General features: G+C 44.1%; 1 protein-coding gene across 2 annotated transcripts in view; it reads right to left on the bottom strand.

Moving 5' to 3' along the window:
* Positions 1 to 19,912, bottom strand: part of DISC1 (DISC1 scaffold protein) — a 363,915-nt gene that overhangs the window by 338,252 nt on the left and 5,751 nt on the right. The gene's annotated exons all lie outside the window — the stretch shown is intronic.

Genomic DNA, 19,912 nt, shown 5'->3' with positions numbered 1-19,912 from the left:
TCAAGTCACGTATATAAAGGGCAAAATTCAAGCTGGCTTCCAAGGTAACATTCAATGCCAAGGGACACTGTCGATACAGTTTGGGGGTTGGGGTGGGGACACTCAAGAATTTTATACCCAGCCAAGTTGCCAAACATTATAAAGAGAACAAAAAGTCATTATTCAATATGCATGGATGCTGGACAGTGTAACAGCCATGGATCTTCTTGATAAAAACCTCTGGATGGTAAAATTCAAACAGCCAAGAGATAAACCAAGGTACAGGACCCAGAAATGGTAAGATCCTTTTATGAAAGGACTACCAGGGAGCACCAGATCCTTTTAAATAAAGCACTAAGGCTAGACAACTATGAAAAGTATTGATATAGAATAGAATGTAAATGTTATAATGGGGACAATATAAAGTAATAATACAACTTATGAAAGAACTATCATTTTTGACATTTGTATAGCACACCCCGACTAACCAAAGCATTTTCCATGCAGTCCCTCATTTAATCAACCAAACAATCTTAGCGATGACAAATCTTTAATAAAGCTCATAGAGGCAAGCCACAAAGACATTCTCACAGACTTTCTAACCTGAATCTCAAAGAGTTTCCACATTCTCTGCCTGATGTGAATATTTCAATTTCATTTTGCTTACAGCCTCTATTTTGTGCATCTATATAAAGCCATTTGAGGACATAAATATCACTCCTGAATCTGTACCCAACTGTTCCTCTTGACAAGCCCCAGGCAACCTCCCTGCTGTGATTCTTCTTTCCATGTCATCCCTATTGGTCCCTAATTTCCCTTTCTCATCTGATTGGAGGAACTGCTCCCTGATATCAGAACAAGGACTTGCCACTATACACACGATGAAAAGGGAGATTCCCCAAGAGAGAAACTGACAGACTCACACACACCTAGGGCAGGGGCAACAAACACAACAGCACATGGGGAGAATGGGAAGGGTGAGGCAGAATGAAAGAAAGGCCCAAGGGGAACATGAGTACTGTCTTCAGATATTTAAAAGACTGCCATGTGAAACAGAGTAAATTGTGTTTTTTCTGTTATGAAGGACAGCGCACTCTCATCAGCGGCCCATCTCTCAAGGCCAACGGAGAGCCACATGTCCAACCAACTTCACGGTGCTTATTACAGCAGAACACCATCTGTATCAATATTTTCTTTATACGTTCGCTTAAATTGGCTCATTCTTTTTGCTCAAATAAATATATCTTTAAAGAATACTTCACACTATTACTACCATAAATGGGATATGACAACCACTTGCCGTATTTAGAAGACAGCCATACAAATAAAGACAATGAAAACAAACTAGCATTTTGCAGGGAACCTGCTCGGCTCCTTCTTTATTACAAAGGGAAATTAGTTTTAAAGAAGGTTAAGGGCACACTAGCAGCAAATTGAGACTTTCTCCTTGGCAGCAAGAAAATATAAGAAGGTGAGCCAATGGCATTCCATGTCACACCCTGGGACTCTAAAAATCATCTCTTGTACCCCTGGGGACACATCCCTGTATAGGCATGAGTGTGTGAGGGGGAAAATGTTACTAAATAATTTATATAGTTATTTTACCTTATATTCACAAAAAGCCAAATAGGAGTTCAACATGAAAGTGCATGTTATAATAAGTAAAGCTGGCAATGATGGAAAAGGCGTCTTTACAAACGCTAATAATAGTTAATATTTGTTGATCAACTATACTTCGATTAAAAAAAGAGTTAACATCTGTTGAATGTTCTACAGTTTACAAAGCATTTTCATTTACCTCATTACGCGTAATCTATTTGAAGTAGTGACTATTCTGTCCCCAGAAGAATTCGACAAAGCATCCCTCAGGACAGATGACAGCTAAGGCCCCTTCCAACAGCAAGAGTCTCAGGATCTGAGCTGCCTCACCAACCTTGCAATTTGAATCGTTAATTTTTAAAAGAAAAGGAATTTTAAGTTAAAACTTTAACCTATGGTCAGTTAGAAATCTGAATTGGATTTACCGAAATAGAAAGCAATTTAACTCAGCGAGGAAGAAGCACATCCAGGGGACGTTAAAATGGCAATCACTCTGTGTGTGTTAACACAACACAGATCATACGAGCAAGATAACCTGCCCATAGTGATCAGGGATGGAGAGCTGAGGAAAGGTCACTGAAGGTGAGAACGCACTGAAGCCCTGCTTCTGCCACTTAAAGAGAGGTAACCTCCAAACGGATCAGACAGACTACAAAGCTCAAGTGTGCAAATTAAAATTTTCTTCCTATATCCCTTGGCAGCCTTTGGACTGCCCCAGATTTATCCAAACCAGACCTCCGTGGTCCTCTTGGGTAACTTAAAAGTTAATGGAGATCATTTCACCAACTGCTTTCCTCCTTCTTTTAGGGGCACTAACTCCTAGTTGTTCTGCAAGGACTTCCTTTAGGACACGCGTTCCTGCCCTGCCTTCCCTCTACCAAGTGTGCAAGGGGATCACAGCCAGGGAGCCAACTGGTTTACCCGCTTCGGAGGTATAGCATCTTAGCTGCATTGTTTGAAACGTTTTCCTGGGAATGCATAAACATTGAAATACAAAATTCTAGGAAGCCCAGAGGGTTCAGGGCTCAGCCGTTTTGACTTTTAAAGGAGAGAACTATAGAGAATTCTCAATAATCTCGGCACCCTCCTTCTCTGAAGCGAGCCCTGAACTCTCCTCTCCAGATTCTCAGGTTTAAAGTCATCCTCAGAGCCCCTAATGACTGGGAGGATGAAAGCCTTTTCTTTTCCCTGAGAGCATTTTACCCTACTCTTCAACCTGGCAGCATCACAGATGTGTCACGGATTGAAATGGTTGGGAGATCCCATGCCCTCTGAAGAGTGGGGTTGGGACGGCAGGAGGGGGTGGCATAGAGGATGGGCAAGCACCTACTCTGTGTCTCCTTGCTTCCCTCAGCTTCTTTTGTATCATACCAGTATTTGTTTAAAAATAACCTTTCTATGTAATGCTGAAAAAAATAATGAGATTAGATATTTGCTGAGGGTTTCTGAGCTGACACTGATTGTCATATTTTATTTATGCACCAATGAAAAGTTCTCATAGCCCTTTAATTAGATTAGCTCTAGAATTTGCCATCTTTCGCTCAGCATTCAATTTGTCTCTCCTTATTAGCCTGGTCTTTAAATCTTTCCCTGGAGAGATTAAATCAGTACATTTTTTCCCTCTTTGAGCCCAAAGCTACATGACTCAAGATGGCAGACATTCTACAAGATACAAGAACAATTCATAAGGCCTCTTGCTTTAATATGATATGAAAAGCTTAGGGGTTGCAGTTAATAAACTCAACCTGAGTGGCCAGTGTGATGTGATGTAGGCACCAATATTAAGCATGATCTTGGCTTGCACTGGAGAGACTTAGCATTCACAGTTAAGGAGGTAGAAGACCTACTGCTCCCTGATCTGCTAAGACCACCTTTGGACCATTCTTTTCCTTTCTTGACACCACCTTAAAAGAGAAAACAGCCAGGAAGGTAATCAGCATGGCGTGGCCTTAAGCAGAAGTGAGAACTTTTCCACACCCACAGGAAGTGATGACCCAGCTAGTGAAGTAGAGCTCTGGAACACCACTTGAAAGGTGGACAGAGGGAGGGAAAGATGTGAAGGAAAAGAGGGCAAGGAAAGCAAAAACACCACTGTATTAGCTTCCTATTGCTGCCATAACAAATCACTGCAAACTTAATAGTTTAAAGGAACACAAATTATTATCTCACAGTTCTGGAGGTCAGAAATCCAAAATGGTTATCACTGGGCTAAAATCGGGGTGCCAACAGGGTACTTACTTTCCTTGTGGAGGCTCTAAGGGAAAATCTGTTTTCTTGACTTTTCCAGCTTTGAGAAGCTGCCTGAATTCCTTGGTTTGGGGCTCCATCCTCCATCTTCAAAACCAGCAGCAGAGGGGCTTCTCTGGTGGCGCAGTGGTTAAGAATCCACCTGCCAATGCAGGGGACACGGGTTCGAGCCCTGGTCTGGGAAGATCCCACATGCCGCGGAGCAACTAAGCCCATGCACCATAGCTACTGAGCCTGCACTCTAGAGACCACAAGCCACAACTACTGAGCCTGGGCGCCACAACTACTGAAGCCCGCGTGCCTAGAGCCCATGCTCCGCAACAAGACAAGCCACTGCAATGAGAAGCCCGCGCACCACCACGAAGAGTAGCCCCTGCTCGCTGCAATTAGAGAAAGCCCACGTGCAGCAACAAAGACCCAACGCAGTCAAAAATAAATAAATGAAATAAATAAAACTTTTTTAAAATCTCTAAAAAAAACCCAGCAGCAGAGCATCTTCTAATCTGTCCCTTTGACTCCTGCCTTCCCCCTCCCCCTCTAATGACCCTGTGAGCACATCGGGTGCACCAGGATAATCCATGATGGTCTCCTCATCTCGAGTCTTTACGTAATCACATCTACAAAGTCTCATTTGCCATGTAAGGCAACATATTCCCAGGGTCCAGGGATTCGGATGAACACATCTTTGAAGGGGCATCGTTCTGCCCACCAGAGCTACCACTGGGGGAGGGGGAGAACTAACAGAAGGCTTGAACTTAGATCACAGACAAGCTGAAGAAGTTGAAGGATTGAACGGTAGGTATTTGTGGATCCTTACAATAAAAAGAAGCAAAGGAGTTGGGGGACCTGGGTTCAAATTCTAGCTCTTCCATTTATGAGTTGGGTAACTTTGGCAAGTTACTTAATGTCTCTGGGCCTCTCATCAGAAAAATGGGGATGAGAATGGTACCCCACTCCTTAGGTTGTTAGGACACTTAAGCGAGAGCATTAGCATATGGCCTGATACATAGCAGAGGCACAAAAAATGGACCTCCAGATCCAAAAATAAGGAAACTGAGGCTCACAAAAATAAGTAGCTTAACTCTGTCTGTCCAACTTCAAATCTGTGATGCTCCCATTAGCTAATCCTTAGGATTAAGATCAGTGTTTGGGCCTAATTTTTTTTTTAAGATTTTTTTTTTATGTGGGCCATTTTTAAAGTCTTTATAGAATTTGTTACAATATTGCCTCTGTTTTTTATGTTTGGTTTTTTTGGCCGCGAGGCACGTGGGATCTTAGCTCCCCGACCAGGGATTGAACCCACACTCGCTGCATTGGAAGGCGAAGTCTTAGCCACTGGACCACCAGGCAAGTGCCTAGGCCTAATTTTTAAAAAACATCTATTGATTCAACAGAAAAATAAGATTCTACATTCAGGTTACAGTGCTGAGTGCCAGTGACAAAGAAGCATTCGCCCCCAAGGAACTCAAGATCTATCAAACAAATAGACAAAATAGAAATACATGGTTGGGAGACTGGGATTGATATATACATACTACTATATGTACGGGTAGATAACTGATAGGGACCTGCTGTGTAGCTCGGGGAGCTCTTCTCAATACTCTATAATGACCTGTATGGGAGGGGAATGTAAAGAAGAGTGGATATATGTGTATGTGTGGCCAATTCACTTTACTGTACAGTAGAAACTAACACAACACTGTAGATGAACTATACTCCAATAAAAATTTAAAAACAAAAAAAGAAACCTGACTAATACAATGGCATATAAAATCATCAATTCTAGAACTTGGAATTTCAGATCATTCTGATCTTACCCCAGTGTCTTTCCAAACTGAATATTGGCTAAGACCGGGCCATACTAATGAATAACACTTTCTCCTTATCTAGAAGTGAGCTGTAAGAACCAGTGCAATCGTGCTGTTCCATCCACATGCATGCTTATCCCACAGTTCCCGCACACTATTTTTTTTTCAAAAGACATGGAAAATGTTGTAGTATAGAGAAAATAGATAGAGCATTCTCAAGTGACCGTTTTATTCACTTTAGGAGAGGGTATGTATAATGAAATGCATTTTTGCTCAGAGATGAAACGGGTCAACTCTGCTATTGTCAAACTTGTTTTTATAAACTCTATTTTATATTTTATTTTGGTATATCAATCTTGAGTACTTTATTGTCAGGTCTTCATTGGTAAACCCCTTCCCTATGACAGTACAGTGTGTACTCAATTTTGGAGCATGGAAAATACATGTACTTGTTTTGTACCTGTAGTTTGGATATATAATTGACATCTCTGTGCTTTGGTGTTTCAAAAATTTTAAGGCTGTAATGAGGAGTCACATTTACAATCATCAGTATATTCTCTACAATGAATATGCTCCCTTAATTAAATCACGATGCTGGAAAAACACACACACACACACACACACAAAAATTAAATTAAATTAAATTTAAAAAAGAAAAATACACGTGTCAAATAAACGCAAACATGATTTGGTAAATGAGAGGTACAGACAATCTGTGCCCCAGGCTAGGGGTGAGTGATGTAAGTCATTAATTTGGGCTCATAAAAACCTCCCTAGAGGGGATGGAGTTTGGAGGAAAGAGAGGCCTTTCAGGCAGCAGGGTGGGAGGTGACACAACCAAGGTGGGGATGCTGATCATCAAGTAGGAGGGACAGGGTAGCCAAAGTCAGAATTCAGGGGCAGCACAGGGACTCAAACGCCAGCAGGCAGCAGGGAGCTCCTAGAGACACAGGTGCCCACATCGAGGGGTGTGGGGAACGTGAGGGAGGCTGGCCTCCCTGCTGCACTGCACAGGCATGGTACCCTAGAGCTACTCCTCCCTTCAGTTCTGTCAATGTTGGCATCATACCTTTTGGAGCTCTGATAGTTGGTACATATATGCTTATAATTATCATATCTTCTTGGTGAATTGACCCTTTGATCAATATATAATGTCCTTCTTTGTTTCTTGTAACAGTTTTTTACTTAAAGTCTATTCTGTCTGATATTACTAGTATTGATACCCCAGCTCTCTTTTGGTTACTATTTGCAGGGGATTTCTTTCTCCACCTTTTCAATTTCACTCTCTGTGTGTCCTTAGACCTAAAGTAAGTCTCTTATAGACAGCATGTAATTGGATCATGTTTTTTTATGCATTCTGCCAATCTATGCCTTTTGACTGAGGAGTTTAACCTATTTACATTTAAGGTAATGACTGATCAGGAAGGAACTACTTCTGCAGTTTTGCTATTTGTTTTCTGCATGTCTGATAGCTTTTTTGTCCTTCATCTCCTCCTTTATTGCCTTCCTTTGTGTCTAGTGCCACATTTTGATTCCCTTCTCATTTCCTTTTATATGTATTTTATAGATATTTTCTTAGTGGCTACCATGAGGATTACGTATAAAATCTAAAGTTATAATAATCTAATTTGAATTGATACCGACTTAACTTCTATAGGGAACAAAAACTCTACTTCCACACAGCTCCATCCCCCTCTTTGCATTACTGATGTCACAAATTACATCTTTATACATTGTGTGCTCATTCAAATAGATTTATCATTATTCCTTATGCATTTATCATTTAAATTCTGTAGAACCTACCACTTTGAATGTGGCTCTTTGTTCTTTGGACATTCACTTAGTTGCTGTAGCCCTCTATTTTCCAGAGCTCCTGTAAAGTTGTTTGAGCTGGTCTCTAACTGTTATTTGTTGTTTGTTTTTTTTTAAATTTCCCATGGAGGAACAAGGGCCTGGCGCTTCCTATGCCCCCCATTTTGCTGACATCACTCCACTCAGGCACTGTGGGGTCTGTAAAGGAGGGGAGACCCCAGGTCCCCCTCTACCCCTCAGCTCCCAGCCCTGAGAATGTCTACTGGGGACCCCTAATCACAGGTGTTGATTCAGATTGGAGCACTCTGAGAGCAGGATTTACATTGCTACTTATCTTACCTGTTTCTGTGAATTTCTTTTTAAAATCCCATTGCCTTCTAAAGAGTGTGTAATTTTTCTATCATTTTAGTTTCATTTATCATTTTTAGTTTAACTTTCTTCTTATTTTGCCTACAGGAAACTTCTATTTTCATTGTTTTGAACCTTAGCTGTATTGTGTCTCACTAAATGAGTCCTGAATCTGCCTTTCTTAATATTTTGAGTTTCACTTATTTAACTCTTACTTTCTCTTATTTAATATTTTTATTCTTTTGTATTATTTCACTATTTTCTCACTTCACCTTTGGGCTTTTTTTCAGTTTCCAGTTACTTTATAAGTATTTTTTTCCCCTAATTTCCACTTTCTTTCATCCTTATCCATTGTGTTTCATTTATCACATTTTACCCTCATTTACATTGAAGGCTGTGTATCATTCTTTTAAGCTTGTATTCTTTGCTTCTCAATTATAGTTATTTCTCTTTATTTTATGCAATTTTTAAATTTATCACGTCTAATTCTCACTTTTTAACCTTTAAATCTGTGATCTTTACCTGTATCGTTTTTTACATTTAACTTTTAAGTTTTAACAATATTCTATGTTATCAGTATAGAGTAGTGAATAGAGCCAGACAAGGTAGTCTGGATTCAAATCCTGTCTCCACCACTGGTTAGCTGTGTGACCTTTGGGGAGCTATTTAACCTCTCAGTGCCTCAATTTCCCATCTGTAAAATGAGGATATCAACAGTTTCTATCTCCCAGAATTAAAGAAGTTCATATATATAATGTCTTTAAAACAGCCTCTGCTACACAGGCATCCAGACAGAAACTGATAGCTACTCACCAGCCCATTTCCCTTTTCTCTGAGACACACAGTTGAACACATTTCCCAGCTTCCCTTGAAATTATGTGTAGCCACGTAACTGAGTTCCAGTCAATGAAATTGTGGACAGAAATCATGGCCACCACTTCCAGGCCTAGCTAATATACACCTCCTTGGTAGTCATCTCACAGCCCTTCTTCCTCTATCGATTAGATGTCGATGCTCTAAGGAGACTTTGGAGGCCATAGGTTGAAATGGACGTGCACTGGTCCACCTGACTCCCTGAGTGCCCTCCCCTCCCAAACCCCATCACCGACAGCCTTGCCCCAAAATGTAATTTATATCAGCAAGAAACAAACTTTGAAAGTGCTATGCTACTGAGAATTTAGTTTTTATATTACAACAGCAGGGGTTAACTAGTACAAAAATTGGTGCCTTAAAGTAGGCACCAATAAGATAAGCGGTACTGGCTTAACAACCAAGCAGTGGACAGCAAGGAAACTGGTATCAGAGACTGGAAAAACGGAGATCCAAGTTATGCAATGGCAAAATGTTTGGTAACATCATCACCTGCAGGAACTAAGAAAGCAGACCTCGTGTCTACCAAGCTGGCGGCTCCAGTGGGGGAAACTGGGAAAGTAGAGAATTAGTAATAAAATAAAAGCAATAGCAAAGATGATATTAAAGTAATTTTAAAGAAAAAGAAATGATCAGTCAAGAATTTGCTGGTTTGCAGGCGTAAATGAAAGAGGATAGAATCCATCAATTTGTGTGCTTGAAGGGTTGGAAAACCTGACTGTCTCAAACAGTAAGAGATAAGATTAAAAAAGCTTATAAGTGACAAAGACCCAAAGCCTCAGCCCCGTGGCAAAGAACTGATCAAGAGTGATGCCTTCCCATCTGAATCTGAGGGCCTCAAGGTAACCACCATTTAGTTGAGAAGGAAGGGCATGGGGTGATACAGTCATATAATAAATCAAGCCTGACAATAATGTCTACGAAAAAACTTTGGGATTAGCCACTGGTATAAAGAACTTAATGGAAGAAAACAGAAGAGAATCCTACTAAGTTGCTGACAGAAATGTACGGCCTAAGACATCATGAGCCTGGACTTTTAAAAAAGAGTCTATACAAGCCTTTGAAAAGTTCAGGCCACTAAACAGAGGGCAGCAAAAGCTGTGCACGCCCTCGCCCCCGTAAAGATGGCAGACTCCCCAGCAACGCTTCAAATGTTGCCATGGAGACTGAAGGACAGGATGAACCTGGCAGCACAGAGCCAGGGGCCATGGAGACAATTAACAAAAGACTCCCTCTCAGAGAGCAGAATCACGGCCCAGTGGAGAAAGTTCTCCCACTCCCTGGCAGGGGGCCTTCACCTTGCCTACCCACTGGCTTCCAGGATTGCTTTGAACCTGGAGATGCACGTGACTATGGTGAATCTCCTATTTTACACCCTGTTCAAAGGGGAGTTTTTAGTCTCGTGTCATGCTGTCTCTGCTCCACCACTGAAAACTGGGAGGGGCTAGGGAGGAGGTAAATAACTTTTTCCTTTTTAGTTCATAAGTCACAGAAACTCATTTAGTGAGGATCGTTAAACCGGGATCCTCATTTAGACAGAAAGGAGAAAAGCCATCTGCAATGACTGCAAGGGCCACATGGTGTCTCTTTGCTGGGGGGGGGGGGGGGGGGGCGGGCGGGGGGAGGTCATACCCAGCTAAGAGAATTTCCCAGCCTCCCTTGCAGCTTCCTGTGGCCATGTGACTCAACCCTGGCCAATGGGATGTGGGCAGAAGCGGGGTCAGCCACTTCCAGCTCTGATCCTTGAACACCCCCTAGGAAGTCTTCTGCTCTCTCTTTTCCACTGCCCGCTGGCTGGGTGGCAAAGGCCAGGGCACCCTTGGAAGCCACATGCTAAAGGTGGCAGGGCCTTTGTCAGCCTGAGTCCCTGGACGGCAGTGTAAGGCAGAGCATCCCCTCCCTCCGAGCGGTGCCTTAGGGTAACCAGCAGTAAACGGAGGGAGAAGTGAACTTCACCCAGCAGAGAACCACGCTTCTGATGTTCTAAGCACTGATATCTCAGAATACCTCTTAGACCCCTAGCAGCACCGTAAACACAGGAACTTAATAAAAGCTAGCGTGTTCTAAGGGGGGGACAACCGTAAACATTCCAGTTTAATGTGGCTGGGTGAGTAATCTACGGGGCAAACATGGGATATTGTGTAGCCATTAGAAATAATAAAGTAAAGCAATATGTACTGACATGAAAACGTTTCTGTGCTGTACGAATAAATGGGAAAAAATAGATTAGAAAACAAGGGGACATAATCCCACCTCTGTAGAACTGCATGTGTGTATAACACAGGCCTGAAAACCCTCCAGAAGGATGCTCACAAAAGAATTCCCAGTGAGGAAGGTGAGGCTTCAGTGATCACTTCTTCTACCGTGTATTTTTCAGGCTTGCATTGATTTTTTATAATGCCTATGTTTTGTCTTCTATATAAAAACAATAAAGCTACGTTTGAACATTAACCATAATATTTTTCCTCCAGTTGACCTTATAATGTCCCTTTCATTTCCATTAAGAGATTCTTCCCATCCCCTTTGCTCTGGAATTTCCTAAAAACATTACTTCAAAGAAGTCAGAACATTTATGGGGGGTCCCAAGACAATGCCAATGTCATCTAGGCTCACAGCTCATCTGCACTTTTCACCGCACATCTATTTCCATCAGTTTATAAGAAGTGACACGGTGTAAACTTCCTGGACTCTACCTCCCTAATCCCGGGACATCGGGCCGACCTTGTACACTGACCGCCGTCCTCCAGGAGAGGAGGAGGGGCCAACCTAAGGCCCTGTCCTGAAGGCCCCGGTCTGACTTGAACAGGAAGCAGTGAGGGGAGGGAAGGAGACGCAGCAGGAACCACCAGCAGACTCTGCAACCTTTCTCACACTCACACGACTATGGGTGTGTCTGCCACTGAGCCAACTGCCTGCCCCCCAGCCTGGGCGAAAGAACGACCCTCTGAGTATACGGACCTGTATACAATCTGTTGTTAAGATTGTGGAGACCGGTGTCCACGGTTACGATGCTCACCAATGGTGTTTAGGTCACAGGTGACTAGACCCTTACCAAATGGCTGTAAAGGCAGGGTTTTGAGCAGAGGTGTGAGCTGGGTAAACTAAGAGTTTTAGGAAGATAAATCTGACTATAATGACACCATGATTAGGAAGAGGCTAGAGGCTGAAAACCTATCGTAAAGGCTGTGGCAGTAATGCTGACACGTGTGAAGACGGAAACAGGAAGGAAGAGATCCTGGGGAGTGGACCCAGCCCTAAGCACCCAACAGATCCACAGACACCACGCACAAAGTGCAGGAAAACTGAGACCACTCCAGGTATGCCAAACAGAGGACGTTTAATACAGGGAGTTTGGTCACGAAGGTATGGAAAGAACTGGAAGGGCACAAAGAAGAAGGAGAGATAGAAGGGATAATAGCTACAGGTCAGACACTGATGCCCTGGGCTGCATCCCTGAGTCTGCTCGATCTGCTGGACTGCTGCAGAGCCCGTGCCCATTGGTTCCGGAGCCTGGGGAAAGGGCTTACCCGTCAGGGCTGCTGGAGCCCAAAGCACCCATCCTTGCCTGCAACTGCCCCACTGTAAAACCCGAACCAGGAAGCTTTCTCTCCCTCTTGCCTCTGGTCTCCCACCACCGCCTCCCGTTAGCAGAATTTAACAGGAAGGGAGCTGGCAATGGAGCCAACGATGTGTCTGACTCCCAGCCCCAGCAGTAAAGTGCAAAGCACCGAAGGATGGGTGAGAGGCCAAGAGTCAATAACCAGCACCCAGCTGACACTCTCACCCATTCTTTTCCAACCTGTGTTAACAGATGTGCATTCCAAAGACAGCAGATGTAGAGAATGGGCTTGAGGACACGGGGAGGGGGAAGGGTAAGCTGGGACAAAGTGAGAGAGTGGCATGGACATATATACACTACCAAATGTAAAATAGATAGCTAGTGGGAAGCAGCCGCATAGCACAGGGAGATCAGCTCGGTGCTTTGTTTCCACCTAGAGCGGTGGGATAGGGAGGGTGGGAAGGAGACACAAGAGGGAGGAGATATGGGGATATATGTATATGTATAGCTGATTCACTTTGTTATAAAGCAGAAACTAACACACCACTGTAAAGCAGGTATACTCCAATAAAGATGTTAAAAAAAAAAAGTGCATTCCAGAGGACAGGTGCAAGGCAGTGGTGACGAGGGGGCCTTGGAAGGCAGGAAATTATAGCCCGTGGCTTCAAGGAAAATTCTAGAGAAAATTTAGAATTGAGGAAAGAGCAAAATTGCTCCTCTGACTATGGTAATCATATCATTGAAATAAAAGTGAAATGACCAAGCTGGAGCCAGGTAAAGCATGCGATGCACGCCCTCCCTCCAGAAGGGTCTGTCTGCTACACTAATAATAGCATCTTTCTTTTGTCCACGGGGCTGCAGCTACCACATACGGTGCCACTGTGCAAATTTTTTAAAAGGCACCCACTCTGGGGTGATGAACTATAAAAAGATGTTCCCTCTGGGAGGATAAATTAGAAAAAGGTGGCCCCTCTGAGCTGATGAATTGGAAGAACGCACGCCTTCCTCAGCACCAGGGCCCAGGCCGGGGGTCAGCCCCACTCACCCCCGGGCCCACACGTGTACTCCTGGCGGGACATGGCCCACACAGCTCTAGGCCGCAGCCCACCTATTCCAATAAGCTAGTATTTTCTAAGCCCTTTGCGTGTGTCTCATATAATCCTCACAACGGTTCTATGAAATAAGCACTATCATTGCCCAGTTTACAGCCAAAAAGAAATTAAATGACTTGTTCCTGGTCATATACCTGGTAAGTGACAGAACTGCTGGTAGAAATTTGAAACCTAACGTTAGCCCCGTTGAGGGCCTACGATGGGGCAGAGGCCGGGCTCAGATCTTTACTCACATGACCACAGTTGATTCTCACAATGTTACCGAGTCCAAGCTCGCTCTGTTCACCGCACGACAGGCCAATAAATCGGGAGACGAGGTGCTGAGGCAGGGAATACGACCTTATTCGGAAAGCCGGCAGACCGAGAAGACGGCAGACTAGTGTCTCCGATAAACCATCTTATCGGGGTCTGGATGCCAGTTTCTTTTATAGCACAGAGAGGGAGAGGAGACGAGGAAGTAAAGTAAAAAGGCCTTAAGTTTTGCCAATATCCCCTGGAATGGCCAGCCTCAGGGAGGGGGTGTGTTAATTGCTTCTTTCTTGCAGCCATCCACAGGTGCACAGGGGCCGGATGTTGCCCTGAACAAAGGCACTTTGGTTTAACCTTCAGGCAGAGGGGCAGGGTTCCCCGAGGCGGACCATTATGTATAGACAGGACCCTTTTAGTGAACCAAAGCAGCGGAAAGCAAAGGTTAAAGAAAAAAAAAAACAGATCCAACGTGGAGTCAGATTTGGCTCTTCCCTGTTACGAGAACAGCATGAAGTGGCCATGCCTACCTTCGGTTCACCCGTCAAGCCCTCTCTGCAGGGGGGGAACCTGGGCCCCAGGCCTGGGGGAAGAGCCCAGCCTGCATGCCCGTGTACCCAGCATGTGCGCACCACCCCGGCCATGGAGAATGGCATCCTTTCATTTATTAATCTTCTGTTCAAGTTACTGCTTTCCGCAAAGGAGGCCAAAGCGCAGTCAGCTCTGATGGGGCAACGAGACCGCAGAGGAATAGCGGCGGAATCTGGGACTTCCTGTGGGTTTTTCTCCTGGTGAAACAAAAAGCCCCTTTGACTCTGGCTCCTTTGGGGTTTCAGGGAACAAGCTGGCATTATCTTTGCACTGAAGGGCCTTTGACTCCTATAGTCCCCGCAGACAATGCTGAAAGAACACCCAGAGGATTAGCCAACCAGCCTGCCAAGTCCCCAGCCTCACAGTAGCTCTCCCTCAGTGACAACAGCTCACAAGTGACAGCTCCAGAAATGTACAGGGAGCTGGTGAGGTCTGGTGGCAGAGCAAGCAGCCGGGTCCCCCTTTGTCCCTGCCTGCACTCAGGTTGGGTTCACTTCCATAACGGTCTTATGAAATAAGCACGGACTGCGACGATTTCTTCCCTGCAGCCAAAACACCTGAGAAGCCAAGGGAGAGGCCAAACTCTATGCTTAGAGAGAAAGGCATGGCAGGCGCGCTGCTGAGCTGAGCCTCTTCTAAGGTTAGAATGCCCTCTTTGGGTGTGAGATGATACAGCAAGAGCGGGGAATTTTCTGCAACAGGAGAGGCGACCTATCAGAGGGGAGTCCAAGAAACCAAAATCCAACCAGTGGAGCATCTCACAGAGAGAACAGAGAATGTACATTTCATGCGGATGAATATTTTATAAAGACAAACCCAAAATTAAATTACACCTTGAAAAAGCAAAGATCGACCGGCTCTAGAACCAGAATTCCAGAATTCCCTTCCCAGAGCCAACCCCCGAGTGCTCTGTTACACCACCTTCACTCTCCGTGATCGTTTGCTATCGATCAGCCACGTGAAGCCTCCTCATGACCAGCAGCCCTCGAGCGCTCACAGCCCAAGACAGCAACATAGGAGCCAAAGGCATCGCCCACCCTGGCTGTCGGCGGGGGTGGACATTTAAGGGGGCACCTTGACAGTTCCAACCCCTCTTCCTTCCAGCTTATCAGTGACAGCAGTTGTCTACGGCTCCCTCCAAAACAAGCAGGGGCTCTGGAATCCAGGTGTCAGACCAAGGACCAATCACCAGCCAGGCCTGGTGGGCACACCGTCTTGGAAGCTGAGCACGGGAGCCCCCCCGACCCCGCAGAGCAGACCGCCTGCCAGCGCTGCCTTGTAGAAGAGCCAGTCTGCACTCCTGCGCCGGCAGCGTGCTGAAGCCCGACTGAGCAGTACACCTTCCGTGGGGTCCTGCTCCCCCTCCCCTGCAACGCCGCCTCCGTCCCTGGGTTCGCCCCTTATGCAGGCAGGGCTTGTGTCTCACAACAAAGGCAGCATGTCGGGGGCCCATCTCGGGAAGAGCAGAGATGATACAACAGCCACTGAGGCTAAGAATTGGAAATGCAGCAGGAGAAAATGAGGGGAAGGGGAGAAGAAGCAAAACGAGTACAACAACGATTAAGTACAAGCTCGTGATGCATCATCGAGAATTCCAAACTCCAGAAGTCCCTGTTGAGAACCGTGAGCTTCCCCTCACGCATCCTGCAGGAGTCTGCAAGCCCTCGTGTGCACAGATGTAAAGCGATGGAGAGTCTATCCATCCCACTGAGTTAAGGGCACGAGCATCTATTTTGCTGCAGAAACACTCATGCGATTCAGATAAGGGATCAGGGACCTGGATTAGGGTGTGAGGGACAAGCTATAAGGCAAACTGAGATCCCAGGCAGGACTGATGTTAGAGGCGATATCAGCGAGTTTACCATCAAGACAATGCTTTACACGTAAACAGTACAGATTATGATGCGCTCATATAAATGATCGGATTAGACCTTTACCACAATTCTACACTGAGGGCTGACAAGGAAGGACACTCAGATTCAGAGAGACTAAAGGACTTGCCCAGGGTCCTGACTCTCAGTCCTATCCATCTGGCCACTCGGCCAGTCACAGTTAACCATCACTTACCCACATTAATGATGAGTCATTGATCACAATTTAAAAGAAATCTGCCAGGTACCTCTGCACTTCCATTAAAAGATGCATTGGTCGATGTTTCAGAAATTCACAGTACATCTTGATACGTGATGAACATACTGGGGGATAGGCTCTGGAAGGGCAGGGGCAGTGCCAAAGGTCAGCTTGGGGTGCTGCAGTCCCCACATGCTTCCTGGGTCCTCTAAAGCCACTCCAAACTAAAATCATCAGGGCGTGCTTTGATATGGGCAGCTGACATTTTTCTCTTATGCAATGTGTGAATGGCAGAGCCTTTAGAAATTTTCACCACTTGTATTGATCTTGAACATGCAGTGTGTTCAAGAGCGTGTTTGCATGTAAAAGCAACTTTAAGACACGTGCCCTACCCTGCCTTTCCTAACCCAGCTGCTGCCAGAGGCTCCCATGACACATTTCAGGAACCACCACCGGTTGGGAAGCAATTCCCCCGCGCGATGGTGGCCCAATTACAATGTTAGTTTAAACCCATGCAATTCGGTAAGTCTCTATTCCTACTACGGGTCTAACGCAGATGATAATAAGATAAATAAGACAAGAAATTCAGCCCAGACTAATGCAAAGGCATATCCAAAAGAGTGTGTTTCTCTCCACTCAATTTCTGGTTGACTCACCTCTTCCTGGCTCTGTAATGATGAATAATTATTCATTGTATTGGGAAAGGCAGTCTCCTAATTTGGATAGGATATTGTTTTTTTAAAAGGGTCTTATGCTCCTTAAAAAGCAGAATACAATTTTAAAAGCAGAGTCAATATAAATGTACCCCAAGATCAGCCTAAGGTAAATAACCCCTTTAGGATATCTCATTTTTATTTTCACTGAGCCCTACTCCACCTCAGCAAACTGGGAAAAACAGGACTAATATCAATACCTTTCCTTATATATCACTTTACGCTTTCCAAAAAAGTTTCAAAAACATTCCAGTATTTATTGGAATGAATGTACTTAGATAATCCCAAATCCTAAAGTCAAGAAAATATAACAGTTGGATTAATATGACAGAATTTGTCCATTTTTCCGTTCAAATGACTATTTGAGTCAAGTAGAGGAGGACACACAAAAGCTGCCCTGTTGGGAAATAGTTCAGAACTCTTCCTACAATCCCCAAAGCCAATTAGGCAGCTGGGGAGAGGATGAGGTCATGAGTGTGGGATCAGCATGAGACACTCCCCTTCCTTCCGCCCCCACCAGCTGTGAGCCTCCCAGCCGCTGGGAATGTGGGTGAAATTGACTAAATGGTAACACCGCGGCCAGGAAATTAACACAGAGTGTCTATAGATGGACTGATCTCTCTCTTCCTAGATGAAGAGCAGCACATTTTACATACAAGTGTGGAAATCAATACTTGCGTAAATTATCTTCAAAACTGTTATACCCAGCAGTAAACATTGCAATCGATACATTCTAAATTAAAGGATTCCTTCTTTCTTCCTCCACTCACCTACCTATCTATCCAAGTATTCACTGGGTACCTACTAGGTGCTGCTTACTTCTTGATAATGTTGGTGTATCCCAATTGCCAATCATTCTGATGAAACAGCATCCAGAAACTTCAAAAAATTAATTCTCTTTTTTCCCCTGGACCATGGCTTCTCAAGGGTATGGATAACAGTCTACACATTTTTTTAAAATCTAAAGAGCCACCGCGGTATCCGGCAATGTGATTTGTGCATTTCAATAAACTTTTAAACTGAGATGAACTTCTGGAACTCTTGGTTGGTTTCGAAAGACATAAAAATTAACAAGATGGGGTTAATCCACACACGGGATTGCTCAATCTAAAATATAATAAATCGTTTAATTCAACTCAGTCAGAGTGGAATAAACCAGGAATGTACTACATACATGAGGGGAAAGGCGATAAACCAGAGAGCTTCCTTGAGCTGAAGGGGTTTACACTGGAGTTGGGAAGGCAGGTTAAATACACAACTGTAACAGAAGAAGTGGAAAAGAGTAGATGATCCCAGAGGACCAGAGAAGGCTGGAAAGTATTACTGGCAAGATGTGTAGAGACTGGGGGCAAAGAGGACAGATTCCATCATGTTCTTGGTGGACAGAATAAAGTGTGCAGTCAAAGGGCCAGAGTATCCATTTTAGGGACTTAGTGGCCTGTTTACGGAAGGCCTGGAAAGGAATGCTGAGAATTTGCTTGCAGGACAATAATGAGTCTTTGCATGGGGGGAACAAGTGACCTAATCAGATCTCTGCTTTAGGAAGATTATCCTGGCAGCAGCATGCAGGCCCGTCTGGCAGGAGGTACTGAGCAGAGAAATACTGACACTATCAAGTGTCAGGACTGGGAAGACACAGGAAGCACTGAGATGCCTTTGGAAGAAGCGTCCTATTAGTGGCTGCGAAAATCTGAGGGTTGCCTTAAATCACCCGGAAAGAGTACCAGGCTTCGTTAGATCTCCCCTTTCGACTGAATGGTCCTCGTGGACGATCTGATACATCTTTAAACACCCTGCTGGGTACACCACAGTGCCGTGCATACAGTAGGTGCCAAATAAATGTTCCTGAACGGATAAATACAACGGAATGAATAAATGGATAAATTAGTGTCTCTTCTACGAGGAAATTCTATAACCAGACAGAGGAAAACAAAAGCATTGATAAGAGTCAAGCGAACTGGAGGCCCCAGATCTACTATTTGAATTGAATGCAGATTATCTATACCCAAGGTCAGCTGTCTCACATTTCACTATGCCCGGCTCCTGGCTATAATGAAAGCATCAAGGAAATATTAATAAATTGTACGGAGTTGAGAACTTACAAGTTCTCATCACCAGAAAAAAAAAAAAAACAACTTTGTAACTTTCTAAGGTGAAGAATGTTAACTAGACTTATTGTGATGATCATTGCACAATGTATACAAATACGGAATCATTTATGTCCTGCACCTGAAACTAATATAATGTTAGTGTCAATTACACCCTAATTAAAAAAAAGAATTGTACTGAGATACACAAACTTTTTTTCAGCAGAGGATCTGTAATCACAAAACAGCTTTCACAAGTCTATGTTTCCAGTGTATTAGAAACAGAGCGCCATTTATCTCTCTACTCTTTTTCTTATTCGACCGCTGTGAAATTGTCCTCCTTTGCCTATCAGTATTTTAGTAAAATGAGATATGCTTTCATTTATAAATGCAAAACACATACATTCTCCTGTGTCAAAAATAAAGCCTAATAATTATGCCAAATCATCTTATCAATCGACTTGCAAATTAAGAGACGACAGGTATGAAAAAGAAAAGTTAGGTTGCATGTCACAAAACCAAATTTAAAGTCAGGTTCTACATTCAGGACACAATTCACTCTTTAAATTTAGATAGTTCGCCTTTCAACCTGTGAAGGCAATTAGTCGCCACACAGGGCCACCTGTCAAATGCACATTTCTATTCCTGGTCGATGTGTTTGCCTGGGTGATCATGATCACGTTAATCATTAATATCAATCCTAGATACAGGTAACCCTGGGGAGTTAAAATACCGACATCATTCAGGCAGCTGAGTGCAGGGAGCGGGCTGAGCCTCTTGAAATGGAACCATCTGGGTCGGCGGGGGCGGGGGGAGGAGGCAAAACGTGAAACCCCACAGGGCAGAGAATAGGAAATTTACACAGTCGCCC

Source organism: Balaenoptera acutorostrata, chromosome 16, assembly GCF_949987535.1.
Source record: "Balaenoptera acutorostrata chromosome 16, mBalAcu1.1, whole genome shotgun sequence".
NCBI lineage: Eukaryota > Metazoa > Chordata > Mammalia > Artiodactyla > Balaenopteridae > Balaenoptera > Balaenoptera acutorostrata.
Note: the sequence above shows the minus strand (reverse complement) of the source record. Positions and strands in the feature narration are given on the sequence as shown.